Source organism: Mastomys coucha, unplaced genomic scaffold (assembly GCF_008632895.1).
Source record: "Mastomys coucha isolate ucsf_1 unplaced genomic scaffold, UCSF_Mcou_1 pScaffold21, whole genome shotgun sequence".
In the NCBI taxonomy this organism is placed as follows: domain Eukaryota; kingdom Metazoa; phylum Chordata; class Mammalia; order Rodentia; family Muridae; genus Mastomys; species Mastomys coucha.
The window spans coordinates 184,506,218-184,531,883 of NW_022196904.1; the positions used below are offsets into that span (position 1 = coordinate 184,506,218).

Consider the following 25,666-nt stretch of genomic DNA (forward strand, 5'->3'; position numbering starts at 1 on the left):
TTGCTCAATGTCTCACCCCTTGAAGTCAGCCACACAGCTCCTGTGGGTGTGGCCCACCACACTTGTTCTTATCTCCTGCCACCACCCTGCTGCTCACAGCACTCTCAGTCTGGGGACTGTCCCAGAAGCAGTTGCTTTTGTGGCCTGTTTTTTCTTCTGTATATTCTGAGACTTACGTGATGTCTTAAAGATACATGTATCATTGAGAAATTTCTGTCCCAGGATTAAACTTTTCTGTGTGAACATTTCAAAAGGCAAAACTTTTTCCCCTTGTTAGAGCTTACGTACTACAGGTATGAACTCACAAATGTAAATCATTTATGAATGGCTTTTGCTTATGTAAACTATTTGTTCCCCAGAGTTGGCTCTACCCCAGTATAGTGTGATTAAATGCGGGAGAGGTTATATTTAAAAGAACCTGGCAAAGACTCTAAAGAATTCACATAATAGCAATAACTCTACTTAATTTCTCTTTTGTAGAGACATTATTTAGCTATTTTAAATTATTTTTTTCTCATGATGGTGTGCTGCAAATGATCATTATGTTCTTTAAATTCATTAAAATGGGGAGCATGTATATACTTTGTGTGAACATAAATATTAAATTTTCATATCAAAAGTAACTTGATCAAAATATTTAATCATCAGTAATTTGACATAATTCCTTTCACCTTTACAAAAGAGTCCCTTTCATCCTTTTAGCCCTCACTCCTTTTATTTCCAGAGCTCAGTGTCAAACTGAAGACCTTCCTAGGGCTGTGCTTGTCACTCATTCCACTACATTCCCAGCCCACTCCAGATGTTCTTTTCCCAGCCCACAAAAGTTAATTGCTTAGGTGTTTTGTTAAACAACCCTGTCATCAGCATTTTCCCTTCTCAGCCCTCCTATAAAATGCAGCCTCTCATGCTTGATCCCTGTAAGGTCTTCAGCCCGTTGTCTGTAGCTGCTCTCCTACACTGAGTGTGCCTTAGTCTCCTGACCTTCACCAACTTGCAGCATTTTCCCTTCTTCTCAGCCCTCCTGTGCTTGATCCCTGTAAGGTCTTCAGCCCATTGCATTGAATGTGCCTTAGTCTCCTGACCTTCACCAACTTGCAGCCTTCCAGTGCCTCTTTCTGAAGTGATGACAATGTGGCAGGCTACAGTTTGACCAGCTTAGTTATTAATTAATTAATAATAAGTACTTCATTGGCTGAATTATTTATAGGTCACTGTTTAGCCCAGGGTAAAAACACAGATTGTTCCCAAAAAGCATGTAAATGGCTTTTGGATTTCTTTTCTTAGCATGCAGGTCAAAGGTTAAAGTAACAGTGTAAGCATATGACACAAATTGTGTAAGTTGCCTAATAGAGTGTAGTCTCCTTGTAAGTGAAATTCTACAAACCACCACACACTGTTAACCAGTGACAATTTCTTTAGCATCAATTGCAATAGCTCATATTTTAGTGTAAAGTAATGCTGTATATAAACTACAACTTTAAGAAGTAGTTGTCTTTGCATGTCTTTTCCCTCCCCCTCTCAGAGCATATATGCTTTTTAAATCAAGTTCCAACATAGGATCCCTGGAACCTTGCCCGCTGGGTCTTTTCTGTGAATCTCTAATACATGAGTGGCATCACCACAGTCCACTGTTACTACCGTTTAAGAAGTTATCTTCTCATACACACTCCATCGATAACATTTTAGGGTCAGGAGCACTCTCACTTTGTTTTGTGCAGTCTCTAACCCTAATCCTGTGGTGCATAGTAGGTGTGCAATAAATTGTTGTTAGTAGAATAAATGAATTCAAGCAGAATGTAGAAAAAATACTTTGTTGGTGAATTGATTTACCAAGATGGACTTTAAACATAGGTTTTAAACATCTTGTCAGAGTGAGCACTTGGTAAGTACAGTGTAGATTTACCATAGAGCTAGTTGGTACTTTAGTAATACCTGGGGGCAAAATTCCCCGTCGGAGCTCTATTTATAAAAAGTTTTGTTTTGTTTTGTTTTGTTTTCCTATCATGCTGCCAGTTTGCCGAGTAGCTTACAAACCCACCAGCTATGGAATGGGAAAACACCTCAGGAGACTTTTAGCTGAAGACAGGATTATGCATGGGCTGCAGAATGAGGGTGGAGATGGGAGAAAAGTTCTAACCCTCTTTCTGTCCTCAAGGGAAGAACACAAGACAGCATCCTTTGATAGCATGAAGGAGGGCACGTCCATATTGTGTTGTCAGTGCTGGACCATAAGCAGTAGCCTCACAGAAAGCTGAGAAAACAGAGTACCGCAGAAAGGCACAGAGCTCGTATTTTGGGCTATGTTCATTTATTCTTTATGGTTTTGTTTTGTCTGTTATCACCTGGGAGACTTAAGCGGAAGGATAAAGAATTCATTACTAGCCTGGGTTCCATAGAGACTTGGCCATCAGCCAGGACTATAGGGTGAGACCCTCCAGCCCCAAAATTAGAGAGTTTGGTTGCTTCGTGGAGCTGAGAACCCCTCTCAGAACCTGGGAAAGCCTGGGCAGGCCTGGGCAAGTACTCTCTCACTGAGCTATCTCCCAGGCTCTGTATTTTTGTTTATTTTATTCATAAAGTCATTTATTTTGTGCAGTAGGAATTAATGTAGGACTTTGTACATGTCATACAAGCCTCTTAATACTAAGCCGTAATCCTAACACTTTTTACACTTTCTAAAGTTTCAGGCTGGCTCCCATTAAGTTGCCTAGGCTGGCCTTGAACTCACTCTATAGTCCAGGCCTGAAACTTAAAAACACTTCTAACTTAGCCTCACAAGTAAGTAAGCCAATAAACCTATGATCTTGAGGTATTTTTAATAGTACGTAATGTATTTGCTCTTCTCTTTTATTTTTGGTCTTTTAAAAAGTGTGTGTGTGTGTGTGTGTGTGTGCGCGCGTGTGCGTGTGTGTGTGTGTGTGTGTGTGCACGCGTGTGCGTGTGTGTGTGTGTGTGTGTGTGCACGCGTGTGCGTGTGTGTGTGTGTGTGTGTGTGTGTGCACGTGCGCGCACATAGGTCAGAAGAGGGACTTGGATTCTCTGGAGCTGGAGTTCCAGGTACTTGAGGCATGGGTATTGGGAACTGAACCTGAGGCTGCTACTGGAGGAGCAGCCTAACTGCTGAGCTCTCTGCAGCCCCTCCTGTCCTCAGAGGTGGTTAGTGAGACATTGCTTTCAAAGAGCCAAGAGGTGGTTAGTGAGACATTGCTTTCAAAGAGCCAAAGCCTGCTTTGTTGTTGCACTTCAGGTTTGGCCACCTGGGTGACATAGTACAATCTTACTAGTTTAACTTTTGTCTGAAAATGGAAATTACAGCTAATCTCTACTATTAATAATTTGCAAAATATCGTTGTCTACCTTGGTAGGCTTGTTTTGTTATGGTCCAGGAAAAAAAAAGGCCTATTTTAAACACTGATCATCTTTCATTCATCCTCAACTTCCTCTTTTAGAATTTCTACATTTTAAAGCTTCTGAGTGGTTTGTGTTTGTTTTGTTTTGAGAGAGGATTTCATTGTGTAGCTCTGGCTGACCTGAAACGTGCTACATAGACCAGGTTGTCTAACTCACGGAATCCACCTGCCTCTGCTTCCTGAGTGCCAAATTAAAGGTGTTCATCGCCATTAGGTGTGGCCTACTTTTGAATCCTGGATTCTCTCTTCTACCATTTAGTAGTCTACCAAAGCATTGCAGAAGCAAAGACATCATTAGCATCCATAATATTTGTGCTTAGTGGCCCCGTCTTTAAGTTGCTCAGCATCATATATCCCAGTGAGTGGAGAGGTGTGAATAGACAGGAGGAATGCCTGCTGTGCCGGAGGAGAGCAGAGGGCTCTGAAGCTTGATGCGCTAAACTGTAGAGTGTCTGCTTTCCTTTGCAACCCATCTTCACCTTTGTCTTCCTCAGATGAGAAATGAGAGGGCGTAGCAGAGGTTTCATCAGACAGAGTTTAACTCACAAGCTCAGAGAGTTAACTTGTCTTCTCGGTTACCGAGGGCTGCCTTATGGTATCACCCTCCTGAGAAACAGAAGAGCCTCTCCTGAGCACCTCCGCTCCGGTCAGGCGCATCTCTCTCTGACTGGAGCCAGTGGACAGCAGACTGCTCTGTGAAGCTGACCCCGCCCCGAGCACGCGGCTATCAGCCATTGGCTTTGGTTACCTTTTGACTTTTACTCCCTCAGCTAAATCTCTTGTACAATTTGCTTGTCCGCCAAACTGAGCTTTCTTTAATCAAGAGTCTAAATATAAAATAAGCCTACTGTAAAAATGGCCTATGATTAAGGAAACCCTTAAAGGGTTGTTTTTTTTTTTTTTATATTACAGGTTTTATGTGTGTGTAGTGGGGGTGGTTTCAAAGATCAGAGGGTAACTTGTAGAAGTTGGTTCTCTCCTTCTGCCCTGGGGTACTAGGAATCAAAAGTCAAGTCATGAAGCTGGACAGCAAGCCTTCCACTGCAAACACTTCTCACCTACCCACATCCTTATTTTTTATCTCAATTCCACGGCTTGCACAATCTTTCTTGCCTAACCTCTCTGGTTTCAATCTCGTCTGTAGGGTTGTATGTAAAGCACATGACAGTCTCCCTTGTTTCAGTGGCACTCCTCTGATGACATCCTGTGTGCTCATTTCTATACCAGGGCTGTCACTACACCCTGCTATCTTCTTACTTCTCATCTTTTGGCACTTTGCCTTCTTGCTGAGTGTTCCATCTTAGTTAGGTTTTACAATGAAATAGCAAAGGTCTAATTAAAAGCCAAGGGCCTAGAGAGATGGCTCCACAGTTCCGAGTATGTCCTGCTCTTCCAGAGGAACTGGCTTTGCTTCCCAGCAGCCAGGTTGGGCTGCTCCAGTCTGAGTACAGCAACCATCTGTAGGTCCAGCTCCGGAGACTAGAGACCTGTCCTCACAGGCGCCTGTACACGTGTGCATACACACAAACACATACACATAAAAACAAAATAATAGAAATAAAATTAAAAATTATAATAAGCTAATTACTGGAAATTCATTTTTAAATTTCCTATCAAAGACCTTCATGGAGAGCCTGTTGATGTGAGCCTAGCCCATGGGCTGGGTTAGTTTAGTCTGATAAAGAGCTTACACAGAAGCACCTTTCCTTAGGATCCTGTAGGTGGGGGAAGTTCCTTCCCCTGGGTATTTTAAGCCAGACTGAGTGTCCCACAGAGCTGGGTCTTGCCAGACAAAGGTTAAGTCGCTAATGGTTATACCATACTTCTAGAGGTAATACCACATGAACAGAGATAATTCTCTTTCTCCTTTGTATGTTTTCAACTAGATGACATTTACTGGGAAGGAAAAAGAGCCATTTTTGGTAGTGTATTCTATTTTCAGTCTACCACATATTTAAAGTGCATTTATTTAACAAACGAAGCTCCAGGCTTCAGGACTTGAGGCAATTTCTTTATTATGCTGGGTTGAGTTCTCGTACTAGGCCCTGGTCGGGGTGAGGGGCAAAATAAATGCCCCATCTATATTATGTTTGAGAATGTACAAGGAGTAGGAGTGCCTGGACTCTAACACAGCTGACCTTGACTGGTGAACAAAACAGAAAGGTGAGTGCCCTTAGGATTAAGAATTCAGTCATAGAGATAGCAAGTTTCTCATTTCATTAAAAAAACCAAAAAGCAAAAACAACAATAAAACTAGAATATATTTTAGTTTTTTATGCTTTCTTTTTCCTTTAACTTTCATAATAGCTAGTCATAGCCATCGTATCTACTGAAAGTTAAATTATTTTTTACATGAAAATATAGTATAACAATGGTATTTTACAAGGTTTAGATGACAAGCTTAAGATAAAATGGGGGTTGAAAGGGGAAGAGAAAAGGCATAGGCTCCTTTCCTTTTTTGTTTTATGTGTGTTGGTGTTTTGCCTGCATGCATGGCTGTGTGAGAGTATCAGATCTTGGAGTTACAGACAGTTGTGAGTTGGCATGTGAATGCTGGGAATTGAACCCAGGTCCTCTGAAAGACTAGTCAGTCCTCTTACACACTGAGCCATCTCTCCAACCCTGAGGGCAGGCTCCCTTTTGAGTTATAGGATCCCACAGTGTGGTTGTTAAACCCTCCGGCATTCAAGATGCTTTCACTTAAAATCCACAAAGCTGATGAGCGGAAGGAAAGAAAGTCTCACTCCTTGACCATTACCCTAGAAGATTGGATCTGTAAATATATTAATCTTTGAAATGACAGACATATGTGCATGTCAAATAATGTCTGAACTAACTAGAAAGACTTGCTTTACTGCATGATTGTGGTATAAGTACCATTTCCTGAGAGCTTTTACATTAAAGGTTTGGGGGTGTATGTGTGCACGCGTGCAAATAAGTATTAGCCTTATTTAACTATGGGCCATGTGGGCTCCTAAGAATGTCACACCGTGTCTATGCCAATAAATCAGTGTGTCTATTCTTGTTACTAAATCTGATGTCATCGGCAGATTTTCCTCTCTGTTGGAAGGGTAACACTCAGAAATGAGAATTGTTAAAATGTATTTCTACTCTCTGTGATTGGGGTATTTTTGAGTTTTTAAAACTATGAAATAATAATGACAAGCCCCAAGAAAACAGAATCTGGATTTCATTTTGTCTCCTGACTGTGTGATCGTAGGCACATTCCTGACATGTCACAGGCAGCTCATGTCTCTGGATGTGCAGTATCAGTTTTCAGTTGAAAGCCCCAGAAGGAAACCGACTGATTTTCCACGCACAGACAGCTGGGCAGCTGTGGATGGAATTAATTGCTGATATATATTGGCTGTGTTTTTCTTCTCCTGTCATTTCCTTTGCAGCTGTGAAAGTGAATTGTGACTTGAAAACAGACATTTCGAGCAGTATGAATCCAAAAAGTATTAAAAGAAGATTCTACTAATAAGTAATAAAAGCTGGCACCTTTGGGCTGTACAGTACTGGGTGATGTGACAAGGGACAGAGGTTGGTAGCAGGTGACTCATAATTACACAGATGGTGGGAAGTAACTAACCAGGCTCCTGCACTATGAAAGGAGGTTTGGAATGGTTACGGTTTCATTTCAGGGGCAGCCTTATAATCCTAGAAAGGCTAGATTAGTGAATATCCCCTTCATAAGGTCCTTAAAGAGGGGATTCCAGGCCATCTCTCAGAATAGTAAGATGTGCAGTGTTCCGTAGTGATATGTTCTTTCAATATGAGGGTAGAACAGTTGTGGAGGGTAATAAGACATTTATCAGATTGGGTTTCTCTCATTTTCCTGGGTTTCTCTCAAAATCTTTTCTGTTGTTTGTTTTACATTATATGTAAAAAATTCATGGCAACATAAAAAAACATGCTTGGATATTTTAATCAAAGAAATCTATCTAATTGTACGATTACAGAATGAAAAATTAACTTGTACCTCTGAGTATATATGTGCAGAAAGTGGCATTTGTTCAAAACCAATTAAATAATTATTGTTTAATAATAAATTTAATACTGAAAATTATTTTAAAAGATTTTTATATAGTACTTATATTTGTATTCTATAGAATATCTTATTTGGAAAAAAGTCATACAATAAAATTTTAAACTAAAATTCTTATAAAATTTGTTAGTAGATTATTTTGAAAATTTTTGAAGTATGATTTATTTTAATAATCATCAACAAAATTATTTTCTCTTTTATGCACACATTTAATGACGTACCAAGGAAAGTCCATAAATCACATCCTTTTTCCTTTATATATAATATATATTTTTAAAAACAAAATTTATAAGCTTTATGGGAACTCATGCCTTTAAGCCCAGAACTCAGGACGCAGTGTGAGGTGCATCTCTGAGTTCAAGACCATCTTGTCTAGAGAATGAGTTCCAGGTTTCTCGTAGGCACCATATTTCAAAAACCAAATAAGCAAGTAAATATTAAGATAAAAATTAAACCAAAAATCTTTTTAACTTTCCATGATTCAGGAATACTTAATTCTGGGGACAAAAGAAGTTTCTAAGTGCAGGGGTTGTTTCTCGGGTGTGCATGGGTTGAGTGGGGTAAGGCTGGTTCCACATCTTGTACTGTAGATCGTGTGGCAGGAAGCAGACATTAATTAGTCTTCCACGTCGTTGTGTGTGGCATTCAGTGGGTCTGGGTTTGCCTGAGGCCCTGCAAGTCTACAGAGTCATAGCAGACACTTCTGACCCCATCCATTGCCAAGAGAACTCTAGAACGTGGCACCTCACTGCATTGATGAAATATCAGTATCAGGTCGGTCAAAACCAAAACCAGATTAGGGGTCATATTGAGTTAATTTCATGAGAGTTGTGAAGCCTTTCTAATTTTTATATATAGAGTGAGGAAGGGGGTCTCATGTATGGAGGTTTGATGACCACTTACAGAAATCAGTTACCTCTCTCTACCATGTGTGTTCTGGAATTAACTAAGGTCATCAGACTTTTAGCAGCAAGTGAGCTTACCCAGGAGGCCGTCTACTCAGCCTCACAACCTTGTTTTGAAGACAACTCTTGCTAATTGGAAATGTAATGCTTTTATTGTCACGACATTGTGTTATGTTCAAGTCCCCTAAAGTAATATTCTAGAGCAAGCAATGTTTCTGACACCTTGAGATATGTAAAAACTGCTGTTGCTAAACTTAGAAGCTGGCATGGTCAGACTTCCTTAACAGTAGTTCACTTCCACCTCCCCATGTGTGGGTTGAGCTGCATGGGCTGCCTAATGAGTCTATCTCTTCTCAAAAAGAAATGAGCTTGTAGTCTATGCCATGGCAGGCAAGCTGATCTACAAACATGGAGTTTTCCTCTGTCTCTTTGAGAAGAATTAACCAATGAGTTTTGACTATGGGGCCCTGGAAAATGCTGTGGCAATATTAATGTGCAGTTCGCTCTGACTGAAATCTGTCTGGGTGTGTTGTTTCCCCCAGAGTGAGCTCCACCCTTGCACTAACCACACTCTGTGGATATCTTGCTGCTTAAAACAAAGATCATTTTTAGGGCAGCATTGCATCAGAACTGCCACACGGAGACAAGTTTAAGAAATGTGCAGAGGCTTCAGGAGTTTTGTAAGTAGTGGCTTGTGTATTCTGTCACCAATAGCTCCTAAGGTAGGTGGGAGCGAAGCTGAGGAGGTTGGCTGACCCTGGGCCAGGCACTAGCCGCGTGCAGTACTTGTCTTTGGAAGTAAGCTGTGGCTTCTCACTCGACTGCTTATTTGATTTTAGGTCATTTGACTGCTTTTTCTTATGCTGTTTATCTACTTGGTCTTGCTTTTGACTGTTTGTGGTTATCATTGACTATTTAAAGGAAAGAAAATACTAGTAGTCTACCAAGTGTGCAAATTTCCTAACGTTAAAGTGTTAAAAGAAGAGTTTTGTACTGAATTTATTAGTCACTTTTACAGCATAATTGGGCAGTACTGCATTTCGAGACATCGTGGCATGAACTTTGTGTGTAAGAGTGGGTTCATTGAATTAAAAAAAGGCAGTCTCTAAAGGGCCTTTATTCTGCCATAATGATGCTTTGTCTTATTGCTGTTGGGTATTTGCTGGAAGAGTTGGGGCAGGCTGCAGCCCAGAGTTCTGTTCCATGCCTGGGCAATTCTGTCGGTTCCATGCCTCTGTGTTCTCTCTAGAATTTGTGACATGAATGGTAAGTTGAACTTAGGAGAATTATTATTCAGTGAGGTCTGTGTTGAGCAATTTTTTTTCACGCTCTCTTCTCAGAAGCCTGGGTTTTGTCTGTCGCTGGATTTTAAATGCCTATAAAGTGTTCAGTTATGTACTGACCAAAGTGGGCATGTTGAGAGAGGCCGAGATTTGTGATTTGTTCTCTGTTATTTGTTCATTGTGTACTCTTTCAGGGCTAGATACACCCATTCAGTGCAAGCAAGTTTAACAGCCTGCACCAGTGCAAAATCATACTCAAATGTTGAAACTGGCAGATTTCTGTAGAACTTTTGGGGTGACGTTGTGTCATCTTTTTTGTTCTTAAACTTCCTGCCAGCACCTTGCTTCAGCTTCCTCTGTCACTTGTTTGTAAGTTAGCTGTCTTCTGACTTGGCCAGGAGGGAAGAATAAATAAGTCTGCTGTCACTGAGAAGGCAATCAAGAGATGAGCTTACTTTGGACATTATGTTCTTCACCTCTGACATTAGGAATCCGGACTAGCCCTCCTAGATTCCAAGTTAGAGGCTCTAAATCCCTTTGTAACGAAATATACTTATCTAGAAACATCAATAGAGAATATATTAGAACTAAGCAAAGATTATTTAGCTCATGATTCAGGTTCATTTTTATAAATGACAAGAAAACTAAAGCCCTGCCTTAGATGCAGCTTTCAGAAATTTTAAGATATTTGTGTTCTCATATCTGCGATGCTATGTACCAGTTCATCCAGAAAATGGATCCCATGTGCAAATGCAGCCAACTGGTCTGGTGTAAACTGCTCACCTTCCTTGAATACCTCTGGACTCAGCTGCAGTTGCTATCTATATAGACTTGACTAAGTAGCTTTCAAACTTTCCTCCAATCTATTTTGCGTCGAGACCCAACCCACAACATATGTATCACTTTATCTTGGTAATAAACTTCTCATGTAATATAGAAAACAATCTACTGAACCACTCTGCTTGCCTTCACCTGCAGGAAAGGAGAATGAGTCTTAAGCTTTCACAGCTGGGCCAAAGCAAAGCTTGACAGCCAGTTTGTTGTTAATTGTCAAATTAGATTTTCTTAAAATGTGTTTTTATTTGGAACTTTTATTTAAAAATCAATAGTTAATGTCTACTAATACTCTTATTTTTCTTAAAATTGCATAATATAAAAAGAGAATAGAGTGGCTACTTTTACCTGTCCTCAGACCTTTCCTGTTTGCTGTAGAAATACTGGACACATCTCTCCTCATTCATGCCATACTTTGTTCAGGAAAACTGGCACACACACCCCAACATGGGAAGGTTGGAAGGTCCTCTCTAGAGAAATAGCTATGATGGGCAAGTATGACTAGGCATGGGCTGGGAGATTCCCTCCATCTTCTTCACCAAGAAGTTGCTGCCCAGAGCTTTACAGTTCCCCTCTGTGCCAGTGCACCTTGTTGTTGCTGCTGCTCCTGCTGCTCCTGCTGCTCCTGCTGCTGCTGCTGCTGCTTCTGCTGCTCCTGCTGCTCCTGCTGCTCCTGCTGCTCCTGCTGCTCCTGCTGCTGCTCCTGCTGTTCTATTGTTGTCACTGCATACCTTGGATTTTTTTATATTGATCAAACTTGAAAAAGATGAAGGACTATAAAAGTGTATTTGACAGTCTCTTTATTACCCCAGTCCCCTGAACCTTACGCCCCAAAGAATAATTTCTTCTCTATTTCTCCAGAAATTTCCAATGAATATCTGTATATGAATATGTCTGTATATGCTCGAATACCTAGACAACTTTTTAACTTGCATGTAAAATGAGCTATACGCACGTAGCATGTGGTTAGCTCCTACTTGGGGGGAGCTGTCTGCCCAATGCTGGGTGGCTCTTCAGTGTGCTCAGTTGGGCTCTTCAGTCCTTCTTGCTTTGATGGTATTTGGACCTTTCTAGATTGCTTCCCATGATTCTCTCTGTTGGACGTGCTTTTGCTTCACTGCTTCTGTTTTGAGGCAGAGCCTGTGAGCTGTAGTGAAGAACCACAGTGCTTCGTGAAAGGAGATCCCTCACCCACCTTCCTCATCTGATTAGACAGACAAGAGTAGAACTCGTACCCAGCCACGCATGGGAGGATAAGAACTGCTCCACAAGGGAAGAGTTTTCAGCACAATTGTGAAAGAATGTTGGATGTGAAGCCTGGTAACTTAAATGTGAGATTATGGGACTAGGGGTACCAAGTAACTTCTTTTATCTTTTTTTTATATTGTAAGTTGAGAGGTTGGATAGATGAGTTTTAATCCTCCTTCCAACTTCAATATGTATGTAGTCTTTTGTTATAATGTTGATTTAACTTAGAGGGCCCAAATTATATGATTTCTGTTATTGAAATTTAACATTTTATATATGTATATATGTTAATATATAATATGTATATATTAATCATATGGTCTGTACTTTATCTGAATATGGCCTAAGCTATGTAAAAGTGTAAGGCTGTAAGAGGGAGCAGTGAGATATTATTCTGTATTTCACAGAAGCATTCTTTTCTGATGGTTCTTTTTCAACAATGTAAAGCCCATTCCAGAAGTAATACCACATCTTTTGGTCAAACATTGAGAGAAAAAAATTGTGAAATGATATTTGCTCTAAGTGGGTCTTGCTAATTTCAGTGAGTCCAGCCTTTAGGAGATAATCCTAGGGCTTTTTTAAAGAATGACTCTAAGGGCCAGTAAGGTGGCCTAGCACTTGCAGCAAAGCCCGGTGGCCTGAGTTCAAGTCCAGGACTCACAGAATGGGAAGAGAAAGGCACTTCCTACACGTTATTTGCCGACCTCCACTTGCACGGTGGTGTGCACTGACAAATGAACCAGTGGGACTTGTAATTTTACAAGTTGGCTTCAGGTATTTTGTTGACAATCCGTTCACACTTTAGCCCTCTCGCTCTCCCCTTGTCTCTTGAATGCTGAAATCGGCACTACTTGACACCATCAGTTTTCTGTTTTAGTGCTGAGGAAGCAGGCTGGGAAGTGACCTGTACAAGGTCACCCTGTCACGAGAGTTAAAAGGTAACAAAGGGTGTTCTGCTGCGTCACTCATAAGGTAGTCAGCAGTGCCTGCTTCAGTTTTGAGCTCATACTTTTGTTCCAGAAGCAAACAGCAACAAAAACTACATCTGTAGTCACAGCTGCATGGTAAGACACCTTTGAAGGCCTAGAAGTTGGGGGGTCTCTGTATTTGTGTGCTTGTTACCCTGGCTTCCCCGCAGAAGCCTGGCCTGCCTTAAATGAGTGAGCTTTAAACATCTGAGTCTGCTGTTTATCCAGTAATGGTAAGTGACTGCTCTCTTGACTGACCAGCGCGTAAGTGCAGGTGTGTTACTGTCCTACACACCAGTACCCTGGTGCCTGAGATGGCCCCACTGCAATCTCCTGGCTATTCTTTCTTCATTTTTGTTTTGAGAACGGGCCTCACTGCGTAGATCAGGCCTGCCTGAAGCTCCTGACCCTCCTATTCCAGTATCAGACATACTGGGATCATAGGTGTGGCACCATGCTTGGCTCCCACTTTTCTGTTGTTTTCTGTGATCAACTGGCGTGTGGACATTACCAAAAAACTTGTTAAAATTTGCATTTGTGAAAATACATGAAAAGAGTTGGTTTTCAGTGTTTTCAAGGAAGGCCGTTAGAACAGTGTCAGTGACTGGCAGCACTCCTCTGTGGATCTGCTAGGAGCTGATTTAATTCATCCTCTAGATGAATTAAACAGTGTTGTAGTTCTTGAACTAATAAATTAAAGCTCAGTTTTTTCTATTAAAATGTTTGTAAGATAGGAAGGCTTACTGTCATTATTGTGCTTCATATATGGTTTCTTTAAACAATTGCTTATATGAAACTAAGGCTTGGAAATGCTGACGCTATGTTTTGAGGACACACTTTGGTAGCTTCTTTGTCAGTTTGTCTATTGTGACATTTTCAATGGAGGAAGTTCCGTAGTTGGGAATATATACAGGATGCTGCTGTCTACAGGATGTTGAAAAAACTTTGCTTAAACATTTGAAGCTGTTTTAGGAAAACAATTCACTGATAGCAAAATGTACAAATAGATAACGGTTTGAACTGAAGTAGAAATCCATTTTAAAGGAGAGGGATAAAGAAGAGGAGGAGGAAGGAAAGGAGAGAGGGGGTTGGGGGGACAAAAAACGGACGCATTACTGCTCAGGTCTGACGCAATCCTCCCTGGGAGCCCAGTGTTTGCCTGGAGTCCTGTGACACACAGTGGGAATTCACTTCCTAGCAGGAAATGCTGATTTTCAATGTATTATCTTGTTGAGACAACCACAGTGAACAATAGGCTATTAACATTTTAGAACAACAAGTGTCATAACTAAGCCAATATTTGCTTTGTTTGGAGTATTCTTCTAAAAAAAGCTTTGGCTGAGCTTCAGAGGACACTGGCCCATCAATAACTGCTGGACATAAGACGAGTCATGACAGATCCCAGGAGCATGGAAGGATCTGGAGGGACCTGGGCAGGCTCAGTCTGCTCTTGCCTGTGTGGAGCATTGAGCGCATTACTTCAAATCCATCTCTGTGGTGTGAAAACTGTTCACTCAAAAGCCTGTTTTGAATTTTCACACACAGCATGAAAGCAGGGGAAAGCCTCAGATTCGGTTCTGTTTTGAAATGTTACCCTCATAGGTGCTGTCGCTTCCAGTTTCACAAATTTACAACTAAACATCTGTGTGTGTGTGTGTGTGTGTGAAGTGTGTGTGTGTGTGTGTGTGTGTGTGTGTAAATATATATGTAAGAGCCTCATATATGCATGTGTACCATGTGTGTGCCTCGTGCTCATAGAATTCTCACAAGAAGGTGTCAGATACCCTGAAACTGGAGTTGAGGGTGGTTTTGAGCTGCCTGACGTGGATCCTGAGAAGAACCAGGATCCTGTGCAGGAGCAGCAAATGTTCCTAACCACGGAGCCATCCAGCTCTCCACCCTAAGGAAGGCTTGTGACTTTTGAGTTAGAAAGACGCAAACGTTGTTCATTTGGGTGGTCAATTCATACCTAAGTCACTACTATACTTATGTGAAAAACTAAACTACAGAGCTAGGAAAGGTGTAAAGGTCGTCTGGTGAGGCCTCGTCGGTGTGTGTGTGAGGAAGTTTGGGTCTTCTCCTTTTCATTCAGATCTTCCTTTGCTGTCTTACTCGGAAACTTGTCAGCGGGCTTCAGCTACTGAGTGTCTGTCTAGTGCACCTCTTTCATTTGGCAACTGGTAACCTGGGGTTTATACAACTTCTCTCTTCTTGCAGACAGCTTTTATTCTCCCCATGCGTACACTAGAAAGTCCTGGGCTGGCATGGTGGCTTAGCGTGTGCAGGTGCTTTCCGTGCAAACCTGATAACCCGACCTCCATCCCCAGAAGGCACAGAAAGGTGGAAAAAGAGGACAGACAGACAGACAGACACACACGCATGCACAAACATGCCACAGCACACACCCTCCCCATGTGCACACACAATAAGAAGTCAACTTTAAACTAGAAAGTTCTTTAAAGAAGGACTGCTACCTATATTTCCTTATGCCTTTTCCCTACTACCTGAATTGGGAAGTAATTATTTATGAATTAATGTTTGTTCTTTGGATCAGTAGTGTTGTCAGAATTGAGTGTTTGTTGTTGTTCTGTTTATGTGTGTGTGTCTGTGTGTGCCTGTGTCTGTGTGTGTGCCAGTATCTGTGCCTGTGTGTTTGTGTATGCCCATATCTGTGTGTATATGGGGAGGGGGGTGTATGCCTGGGTCTGTGTGTCTGTATGTGTATGTCCGTGTGCCTGGGTCTATGTGTGTGCCTGTGTGTGTGTGTCTGTGTGTGTGTATGTGTGAATGTAGGCTAGAGTTCAGCAGGTATCTTCCCCTGTCATTGTCCACCTTATTTTTTGAGACAGGGTCTCACAGTGAACCTGGAGCTCACTGATGGGGAAGACTGGCTGACTACTGAGAACAGTCATCTGCCTGTCCACACCCTTCCCCTCTACAGGGTTTTAGTTAGGGTGTGTGTCTAATAGCCTCTCTTTGTACGTTCTGACAGTCCAAGCTGGAATCCTTGGGCTTGTACTGGAGCACTTTACTCATTCAGCCATCTTCCTTTATAAAAGGTGATATTTTTATAGTATTGTTTGTTTCTGGCCTCAGTATATGTAATAAGTATAGTGTTTTAAAATTAAAACTAAAAGTTGTTCTTTTTATAACCTCATACTTCTCTTTAATGACTTTGTAGTCAAATTAATTCATTTCAAATCTGAGTCACACTATTTATTACCTCAACCACCATGGGTATATGGTCAATTTGATCAACCCTAAAGTTTGCTGTAGATCTGTCTTGGTTTATTCTTAGGTAGACAGAGTGAAATATTATGGGTTAGTGGCCCTATTGAGTAACTTTTAAGTGTAGAATAAAAACATTGTTGGTCCAATTTCTCCACAGACAAGACAAAGTACTTTAGGAACAGTGGAGTGGAGAGAGGAAGGCTAACTTGTGATGGGGAGGAATGAGTTGGCTTTGAATAAGATCTCAAGATAGAGACTGATACCAGATAATACAGCTAAGGGGAGAACTGTCTAAATATGTAAAAAAAAAAAAAAAAAAAAAAAAAAAAAAGCGGCAGGCCTTTGGGAGAAAAGCCACTTCCCCACGAAACCTAAGAGTGGCAGGCCTCTGAAGTCTCTTAAAGCCATTTTTCAGAGCCTGCATGTTATTTTAGATCACATCAGAACTGCTACCATGATTCCTAATGTTTTGTATGTTTGTTTTATCTTGTTTGAGACAGTTTCATGCAGCCCCAGGTGGCCTGGAGTGCACAATGCCAAGAATGGCCTCAGACTTCTGATTCTACCTCTACTTCCCAAGTGCTGGGCTTACAAGCATGTGTGCCACCCTGCCTGTGTGTGCCACCCTGCCTGTGTATGCCACCCTGCCTGCGTGTGCCACCCTGCCTGTGTGTGCCACCCTGCCTGTGTGTGCCACCCTACCTGTGTGTGCCACCCTACCTGTATGTGCCACCCTGCCTGTGTGTGCCACCCTGCCTGTGTGTGCCACCCTGCCTGTGTGTGCCACCCTACCTGTGTGTGCAACCCTACCTGCGTGTGCCACCCTGCCTGCGTGTGCAACCCTACCTGCGTGTGCCACCCTGCCTGCGTGTGCCACCCTGCCTGCGTGTGCCACCCTGCCTGCGTGTGCAACCCTGCCTGCGTGTGCAACCCTGCCTGTGTGCCACCCTGCCTGTGTGTGCCACCCTGCCTGTGTGCCACCCTACCTGTGTGCCACCCTACCTGTGTGTGCCACCCTACCTGTGTGTGCCACCCTGCCTGCGTGTGCCACCCTGCCTGCGTGTGCCACCCTGCCTGTGTGTGCCACCCTGCCTTGTGTGCCTCCCTGCCTGTGTGTGCCACCCTGCCTGTGTGTGCCACTCTGCCTGCGTGCGCCATTCTGCCTGTGGGTGCCACCCTGCCTGTGGGTGCCACCCTGCCTTGTGTGCCTCCCTGCCTGTGTGTGCCACCCTACCTGTGGGTGCCACCCTACCTGTTTCTTATGCTGAGGACTGTCCCTGGGGTGGGGGCAGGGGTGCACCAGGCTTGCCCTCTGTGACTGAGCTACATCTCTAGCCTCCTAAGTTTGTTGTTTTGTTTTGTTTTGTTTTGTTGTACAGATGGGACTCCAAGATGTTTTTCTACCTTAGTGGGAGGGGCTAGGGAAATAGTATTCTGGGGAAAAAATTGTAACAAATGGCTTTTGCTTCTCAGTAGCAGCCAAGAACCCTGAGAGCTGTAGTGTTCACACTGCCTTTTAGATATTTAAAATAAAACTTTGTAGCCTTTTCACAAGAGTACAATACTATTCCTTGACACTATTCCTTGAAATCTAAATAGACACAACATGTTGGCCAAACTCTGGAGAACTACTTAAATTACTAAGCCATGAAGATGGCTTTTTCTTTGACAATAACTTACTTGATGTGGACTGTAAAATACGTCCAGCTAAATAGACACTATAGAAGTACGCTGTGAGTCCAGTCTTTGTGAGCCACAGGAAGGCAAGAGTGTCATTCAAGCCTGAATTGAAAGATAGCTAGCAATGGAAGTGGATCCTTCAGATGTGTGAATGGCATAAGACTGGGACTTAGTTTACTCTCTAGTAAATTACCATGAAAGCAGGCTTAGTTTAAAAATATTATAAGTTGTTTCAAATTGTTATGAAAACAAAGCCTCCAACTTTCCTGGTTTTCACGCTGACTGCGTGCTTATTAATCCCTTTGAACTGGACTGTCAGGGAGACGTGACTTCTTCAAAGGCTATTATTGCCCACTAGTTTCAAAAACCAGTATCTTAAGCAAAACCTTTATGGCATTTAGTAAGTGTTACTCATATCTCAGAACCTTCTTATAGTGATGGAATATATATGTATATATGTGTATGTATATATGCAAGTGATCCATAGTCTGTAGTCTGTGTATCTTCACAATATAAAAATAGAGTAAGATTAAGTGGAAGGATTTGGGCAAGATAGGCTCTGTCTCTCTAAACTTGTTTAATAATGGAGAAATGATAGGTTCAAACAAAACAGTAGCGCCTCATATTCTTTTTCTCTTTAACACTTGCTCTAACGAGGGGAGGATCAGGAAAGAATTTCTTACAGGAATTACTAGTTGTCATAAATTAGTGTTTGTTTCTTACTGTCTTTATAGATTCTCCATTTTCTAAAGTCAGCATCTCCATTGCTGTTTTTTAAATAGACTTCCATAAATTAAATGAGTTGGTTTAATAATATCTCTTTTCCATGATTTTGATATTGAACTTCTAAAATCCTCTTTGATTTTTCTATTTTTATTAAAAATTGAGTTCTCAGACAGCTTGTAAATTTGGGCTGCCTCTATCCTCTCACTGTCTCTTGACTGTGTGTGCCAGGACAGACAGTCATCTGGAAGGTGAATGCATAGGTCAGAAAGCACTGAGAGACACACACTGCTCACATTTCCCTCTCTTGTCAGCTGATCTGCTTTCCAAGCTAAATTCTATTTCTGGATCAGACAGAACCTATATCTCTTTAAAAGAATCAGCAAATCTATACAGCAATTCATGCCAGACGCTGTTCTGTGTAAGATAGTGGGGCATGTGTAATCTAGATACCAAGATCTAGAAAAGCTCTTTCTTTTTAAAAGTTAAATATGTTAGTTGTTGTCTAGATTCCATTTTGTGGATCATTGAATTTTGCAAATAACCAGGGATGTTTGTTTGTTACTGATCAGATGAAAATTCCTGAGTGCCAAACCTTTCATCTCATCCCTCTGGTGTTCAGATAAACTTCCTTTGGAAGACAGCTAGTCCATGAAAATACATATTTTACAGAAGACTTCATATTTAAGAGTGGGAACCTTGATTTGAGTCTGGGATAGGAAAGAAGTCAAAAAATTTTGCCAAAAGATCTTAACAACTTTAAGTCTAAAATAACTCAAACTTTGGAAATAAGAGTGGAGGTGAAGAGAATTCAGGTTCTAGAGCCAAACACAAGAGTGTGACCATGGATAAGTGATGTTTTGTGTCTGCTTGTTTCCTGTGGTAGTTGGAATCAGAATGGCCTGTGCAGGCTCATCAATGTGAATCGGGGTTAGTCATCACAGCCCCTGTCTGTCCATATCTCACTGTTCCAAGACCTTTGGTAGAACTGTGTGAGAAGGATTAGGAGGTGTAGCCTTGTTGGGGGAGGTTGTCACCAGGGTGGGCTTTGAAGTTTAATAAGCCATTGCTATTCCAGTTGGCCAACTCTCTGCCTAATGCTTAATGGATCAGATGTATGCTCTCAGCTACTGCCCTAGCACCATGCTCGCTCACCTGCTGCACTGCCCCAGGTTGGTCACAGTGTTTCTTCACATGGCAATAGAAAGGTAGCTAAGACCCTTCCTTATCAATAAGTTGAGGTAACAGTACTTATATCTCAGGGTTATTATGAGATTCAATGATTAAAGCATGTTCCTTAAAGCACTTAAACAGTCATAGCATAGGAGCTCAGAAAAGTTGGGTATTTTGAAAACATTCTCCTCTTGCCATAATTTTATTCCAGTGTGATTTGGTGAAAACACAAGACTAAAATAGGGCAAAGTGGTTGGACAAAGAAAGAATTCTGGTAAACCAACCCTTAAGAAGAGGGCAGCTTCTCAACAAAAGGCAATTAGAAAGAGCCCAGTTCTATGAGCAGTGAATATGAGGGATTTATCATGCCCTGCAAGGTAGGCAGAACACAGAGACAAAGGATTTTTGGCAAAGGGTGGTAGTTTGTAGAAATCCACAGAGAGAAGCAACGGGAGGGTTCTGCATTTAAGTATTTGAAATTACCCAATAGAAAAATAAAGGGATTTGGATCACTCAGTAATGAGTTAGAGGTCTTCAAAATTAGTAACTCAACAAGGTTTCTGTCTGTTTCTTAATGATTGAGTAAAGTCAGATATCCACGTGGAGTCCAGTAGCAACATGGACTTGACATTCCGCGATACTAAGCCAGCTTCTTATAGATTCTCATAACCTGAAGGGACCAATCCCAGAGTGCTGCTGAAGCTGTAGATTTAGTTTAAATAGCTTTTCCTGTAGAGAAAAGGGCAGAAATGCATGCATACAAAGCAAGAATGTCAACTAAACATGTGGCATTTGCAATCCACCCTTGCTTAAGTGAGAAGGACATTTCATCAAACTACTGTCTTAGGATTTGGTCCCTGCTTTAACATCTCAGCTCTGGCAGAGGTAGACCTGCTGCAGCTCGTGCTTGTGATTGGAATTCTTAGTCATCTTAATGGGATTTAACAAAGACATTTTTGTTCACAGTCTAACATGATTATATTTTCTTGCTTCATTTTTCCTCAGAAACTTCAGTCTACCATACGTAGCAAAAGTTACACAGCCTGGTGAAAACCATATTGTCCTGTGTCAGACGTGTTGTTTAAATTCCTCCTTCGTGGTTTCATTAGTTTTGCAAAGCCTGGCTTCTTCAGAAGTGTGTTCTCCACACTATTATGATAGTAAAACGTTCCCTAAACAGGTATTAGCATGGGAATTCCACTGGAATGTAGAGTTTGCTAGTGCTACCATAACACAGCACACAACTAGATGGCAGGAAGCAACAGCATGTTATTACACTCGGAGAGTTCTGGAGGCTAGAATCTCAAGATGCCTCCAACTGGTTCCTTCTAGAGGTTCTGGGGAAAATGTGACCATGCCTCCTTTCTGGCTTCTACCCATGCATAGTTGGTGCCCCTAGGCTTGCAGCCCATTGTCTCTCTCATCGCCTGGACTTTGTTAGACTATGTCTCCTCTGTCCAAATCTTTCATCTTCCTCTCACTAGAAATAAGATCATGTCCAGAGGTTCTTAAGGCTTAACAGAGCTTGGAACGGTTGATAGTCTACCTCAGTACAGGTGCTCCTTAACTGTGAGGGGTTGCTTCCTGTAAATCCTTCCTAAGTTGAAAATGTATTTCATAAGCCTAACCTAGCAAATACTATGTAGTATAGTGCAGTGTTTATAGTATACATATATGTAGTGTACTGTAGAGTACTGACTATGTTTGTGGTTGACTGGGTGCTCAGTAGCTAGAGAAAATAATCCCAGGATAGAGCCATGGCTCAGTGCTTAAGAGTACTTACTGCTCTTGGTTCCAGCACCCACCTGGCAACTACAACTATCTATAATTTTCATCTCAGGGGACCTGATGTCCTAGGATGGCCTCAGGCATTGCTGCATGCATGAGGTGCATGGACATACATGCAAGCACTCATGCACATGAACATAAATAAAGGAAGAAATTTTTGAAGAGAGAGAAATATCTTATATGGTGACCAAAGTACCACTATTATGTGTTTAGAGAATATTTTTTTTACTTTTCTGATATCAGAAGTTACTTAGTAAAGATTTTAGTTAGCTTAAGAAAAACAGAGATCATCCTATTGTATTAAGCCTATAAAAAAAGATCAAAATTCAAAGTACAATTTATGTTGCATCTATATTGTTCTCACAATAACATGTAGTTTTTAAAAATGTGAGTCCAAACCATCCTGATCTGGGAATTATCTATTTCCTAAGGAATATCAAACTTTACTTTTAGGCCTGGCAAGATGACTCAGCAAATAAAAGCACTTGTTAAGCCAAGCTGTCAAGCTGACTTAGGTCCTAGAGCCCATGGCAGAGGAGAGGACTCCTGAGGCTATTCCTGTTCTACAGGGGTGCCTGGGACACACATGCACATAGAAATAAATCATAAGGTGTAAAGAAAAACGTGACATCTAAAGGATTATAATTTTGGCAAATAGCCGGGCAGTGGTGGCGCATGCCTTTAATCCCAGCACTTGGGAGGCAGAGACAGGCAGATTTCTGAGTTCAAGGTCAGCCTGGTCTACAGAGTGAGTTCCAGGACAGCCAGGACTACACAGAGAAACCCTGTCTCCAAAAAAAAACAAAAACAAAAAATAATTTTGGCAAATAAAGATTTTGAAAAAGTACTTTTGTAAAACAGATTTCTGGGGCTAATCAAGAATCTCTTTTTTTATGGACTTCCTTTAAAAACTGTCATCAAGTTTCTATCCTGACAGGTTATAACCAAAGAATACTTGGAAGTAATTTCTAGGCACTATTTTCTGGATTTAATGTGTCACACATCTATGGCTCAGCACTAAATTTCCAAGAAGAAAGCAAATCATGTTGTGATTATATGGGCCTTCTTACCAGCCCAGTTATAAGCTGGAAGATCTTGTTCAAATCAGACCCTTTGTAGTAACCTGCTGACTTTTACAGCTATATTTGATCAGCTACGGGAAAGAAAGCCAGAGTCCCCAGCCAAGACCCTGAACTAGATCAAAGTCTGTTAAATTTCTCTGTGTATTTTGCTTCATTTTTGTTTTGAGTTATTTTTAATATTTTTAATTGTATGTGTACATGTGTGCATGTGCATATGTGAGTGTAAGTGCCTGCAGAGGCCAGCGGTTCCCTGGAGCTGGACTAAACAGGCAGTTGTGAGCTGCCCAGTTGGGCGCTGGGGCTAGAACTCAGGTCCTCTGCCACAGTACCATGTGCTCATAACTGCTGAGCCATTTCTCCAGCCCTTCCTCCACTTTTTTTTAATTTTATTTTTTAATTGGATATTTTCTTTATTTTCATTTCAAATGTTATCCCCTTTCCCAGTTCCCCCACCTCCGAAGCCCCCATCCCATCCCCTTCCCCCTGTTTCTGTGATGGTGCTCCCCCACCTACCCACCCTCCCACTCCTGCCTCACTGCCCTTGCACTCCCCTACACTAGGTAGGACATTGAGCCTTCACAGGACCAAAGGGCCTCTCCTCCTGTTGATGTCTGTCAAGGCCATCCTCTGCTACATATTCGACTGGAGCCATGGGCCCCTCCATATGTATTCTTTGGTTGGTGGTTTAGTCCCTGAGAGTTCTGGGGGGTCTGGTTGGTTGATTCTGTTGTTCTTCCTATGGGTTTGCAAACCCCTTCAGCTCCTTCAGTCCTTCCCCTAACTCCTCCATTGAGGACCCCGTGCTCAGTCCAATGGCTGGCTGCGAACTCAGAGCATCTGCCTCTGTATTTGAAGTAAGGCACTTGGTTTCATTTCCCCACTTGCAGGCCTCTCCTGTCCCCACTGATCGCAATGATAATCACCCTAGGAAGAAACTCAGAAGTGTGCTGTGTGGCAACAGCTCAATTCTCGAGACTTTGGGATAAAGGTTTCCTTTACAAACGCAACTCATTTTTAATAATGTGCCTTGTAGGCTATATTTCTTCAGATTGAAGAGAATTGGAATTTTTTTTTTCAGTATACCTATAATACAAGAATTTGGGAGATGAAGGCAGGAGGCCTGAAAGTTCTTGGCAAAAAACAACAACAAAAACAAACAAACAAAAAAAAAACCATACACACACAAAACAAGTAACCAAAATATTTTTAGCTTAAGAAATAGATGTAAAATGGTAATTTGGGGAAGATTTCTGTATCACTTGTATTTAAAATATTCATTTAAATTTTTTTCTGAGTATTGGTAATACTTAAGAATGAACTTAGCCGGGCAGTGGTGGCGCACGCCTTTAATCCCAGCACTTGGGAGGCAGAGGCAGGTGGATTTCTGAGTTCGAGGCCAGCCTGGTCTACAGAGTGAGTTCCAGGACAGCCAGGGCTATACAGTGAAACCCTGTCTCAAAAAAAAAAAAAAAAAAAAAAAAAAAAAAAAAAAAAAAAAGAATGAACTTGACCTCAAACATAACTGAAGAAAATGTCAAAAGCAAGGAGTTTTGACTTTTTTGAAACTCAAGTCCTGCACAAATTATTAAATAGACTTAAGTTCATGATGTATGTGGAAACTGATCCTTATTCCCAGGAGAACTGAGTGGGAATGAGCCAAAGATATGAGCAATTGCTAGAAACTAAACTCTGAGTGGTGAGCCTTTCTCTGAACCCTGAATTTCCAGTGACCCTCACTTATCATGAGATGTCATTTCTGGATTGTTTCCTGGATCTCACTTTTTAAAGTTTCACTGACAGTAGAAGACACAGTGACAAAACTAACCTGTGAGGGGCACACTCATGTCACCAGTCCTCTGGTCTCACCTTGCTCAACTCATGAAAGGAAAAGTCTTGTTTTCCCCTTAGCCATTTCAAAATATTCCATGTTGAGAATAAATTATGACTATAAACATATAGAAAATGTTTATCAGAATAAGAGAGATTATCTGTGTAGAACACAATATCTGGTTATGAGAAAACAAATTACGGATTAGAGTTTTGGCACGTGAGTGTTCCTGTTTATATCTTTAGATGAGTGTTCATGTTTGGGGTGGGGTGGGGCTGTGAGGAGACTACTGTAGGAAGTCTGTTCTCTCCTGACACCTTGTAGGATCCCAGGGCTATAATCAGGTTGTCAGGCCTGTGGGCAGGCACTTTATCTTTTGAGCCATGTAATCTCTCCCCTGACTTTCCTTATTTGACAGTCAGGTGCTATAGCTCAGGCTTGTCTGGAACTTAAGTGACCTAAGCTGGTCTTGAGCTCAAGTGCTGGAAGTAGAGGCATGAACCACCACACCAGACCCATAAGCCAATTTTTCCTCCATTTCTTTTCCTTTTTATTTTATTTTATTTTTTGTCTGTTTGATTGGTTGGTTGGTTGTTCCTCCTGAGTCCTGGTCTCACTGTGTAAACCAGGCTGGCTTTACACTCCCCGCCCCCCTTTCTCCTGAGCACTAGGAATGTCTGTCGTTTCCATGGCTTTCTCAGTATCTCATCCTTGTACATTTGGTGTGTTGTACTTAACGCTTTAGATTCTAATTGTAGTCTCTTCCAAATTTGTTTCATGGTAAAGCCTCAAGCTTTCAAACTAATGCTTACTTAGTTTTAGAGGTAAAATGAAAAATTTCACATTTTGCTGGTAGCCTATAAATGATACGTAGTAGCTATCTATACAATCAACACAACTTCCCAATACTAAGCAGCATTTGTGTGGCCTTTTGCTCCTTTCTACTGCAGCCATCACCCCGAATTCTGCACCTTTCCACTGCAGCCCCTTACCCCGAGTTTTGCATCTTTTCACTGCAGGCCTCACCCCGAATTCTGCACCTTTCCACTGTAGGCCCTCACCTTGAATACTTTTTTTTTTTTTTTGCTTAGAATTCAGAATTGTATGGCATATACTACAGTCCTTTATGACACCATTTATAGTGGCTGGCATTTCACTCCTTAATCGCCCACCTGTCCATAGAAAGCTTATTCACATGTTTTATTCAACAATAACAGACTAAAAAGAGCAAGTATATAAGGTGTGTGGACATGAGGAAGTGTATAGGGTGTGGTGGGAGAGCCTGCTCCAGGAGAACTGAGCATGCTTATGCTGGCTGTGTATGTATAAGCACATCTCGTTATTAATACCTCCTCATTTGTTATGCAATCTGGAAAAAACAAATTTGGGCTAATTCTCTAGTTGATTTTTGGTCTAATTCTTTAAAGTGTTTAAGTGAGCCGGGCAGTGGTGGCGCACGCCTTTA

The 25,666-nt window shown here is 41.5% G+C and overlaps 1 protein-coding gene and 1 long non-coding RNA gene across 7 annotated transcripts in view; one reads left to right on the plus strand and one right to left on the minus strand.

Annotated features, from left to right (window-relative positions):
* Add3 (adducin 3) overlaps positions 1-25,666 on the plus strand; it is a 114,978-nt gene that overhangs the window by 50,379 nt on the left and 38,933 nt on the right. Inside the window, exon 1 of one of the 6 annotated variants that reach the window (XM_031390651.1) lies at positions 8,657-9,043. The exons of 4 other annotated variants lie outside the window; for them this stretch is intronic. The gene's annotated coding sequence lies outside the window, so the exon portion shown is untranslated. Of the gene's footprint in view, positions 1-8,656; positions 9,044-25,417; positions 25,442-25,666 lie in introns of those variants that run through there. One more of the 6 variants, XM_031390654.1, reaches the window with a different exon arrangement.
* LOC116103992 lies at positions 11,266-25,239 on the minus strand. Its single transcript, XR_004123653.1, has 2 exons — positions 25,194-25,239; positions 11,266-11,627 (listed from the first exon to the last, which is right to left on the minus strand). It is a non-coding gene; the product is annotated as an uncharacterized LOC116103992 (long non-coding RNA).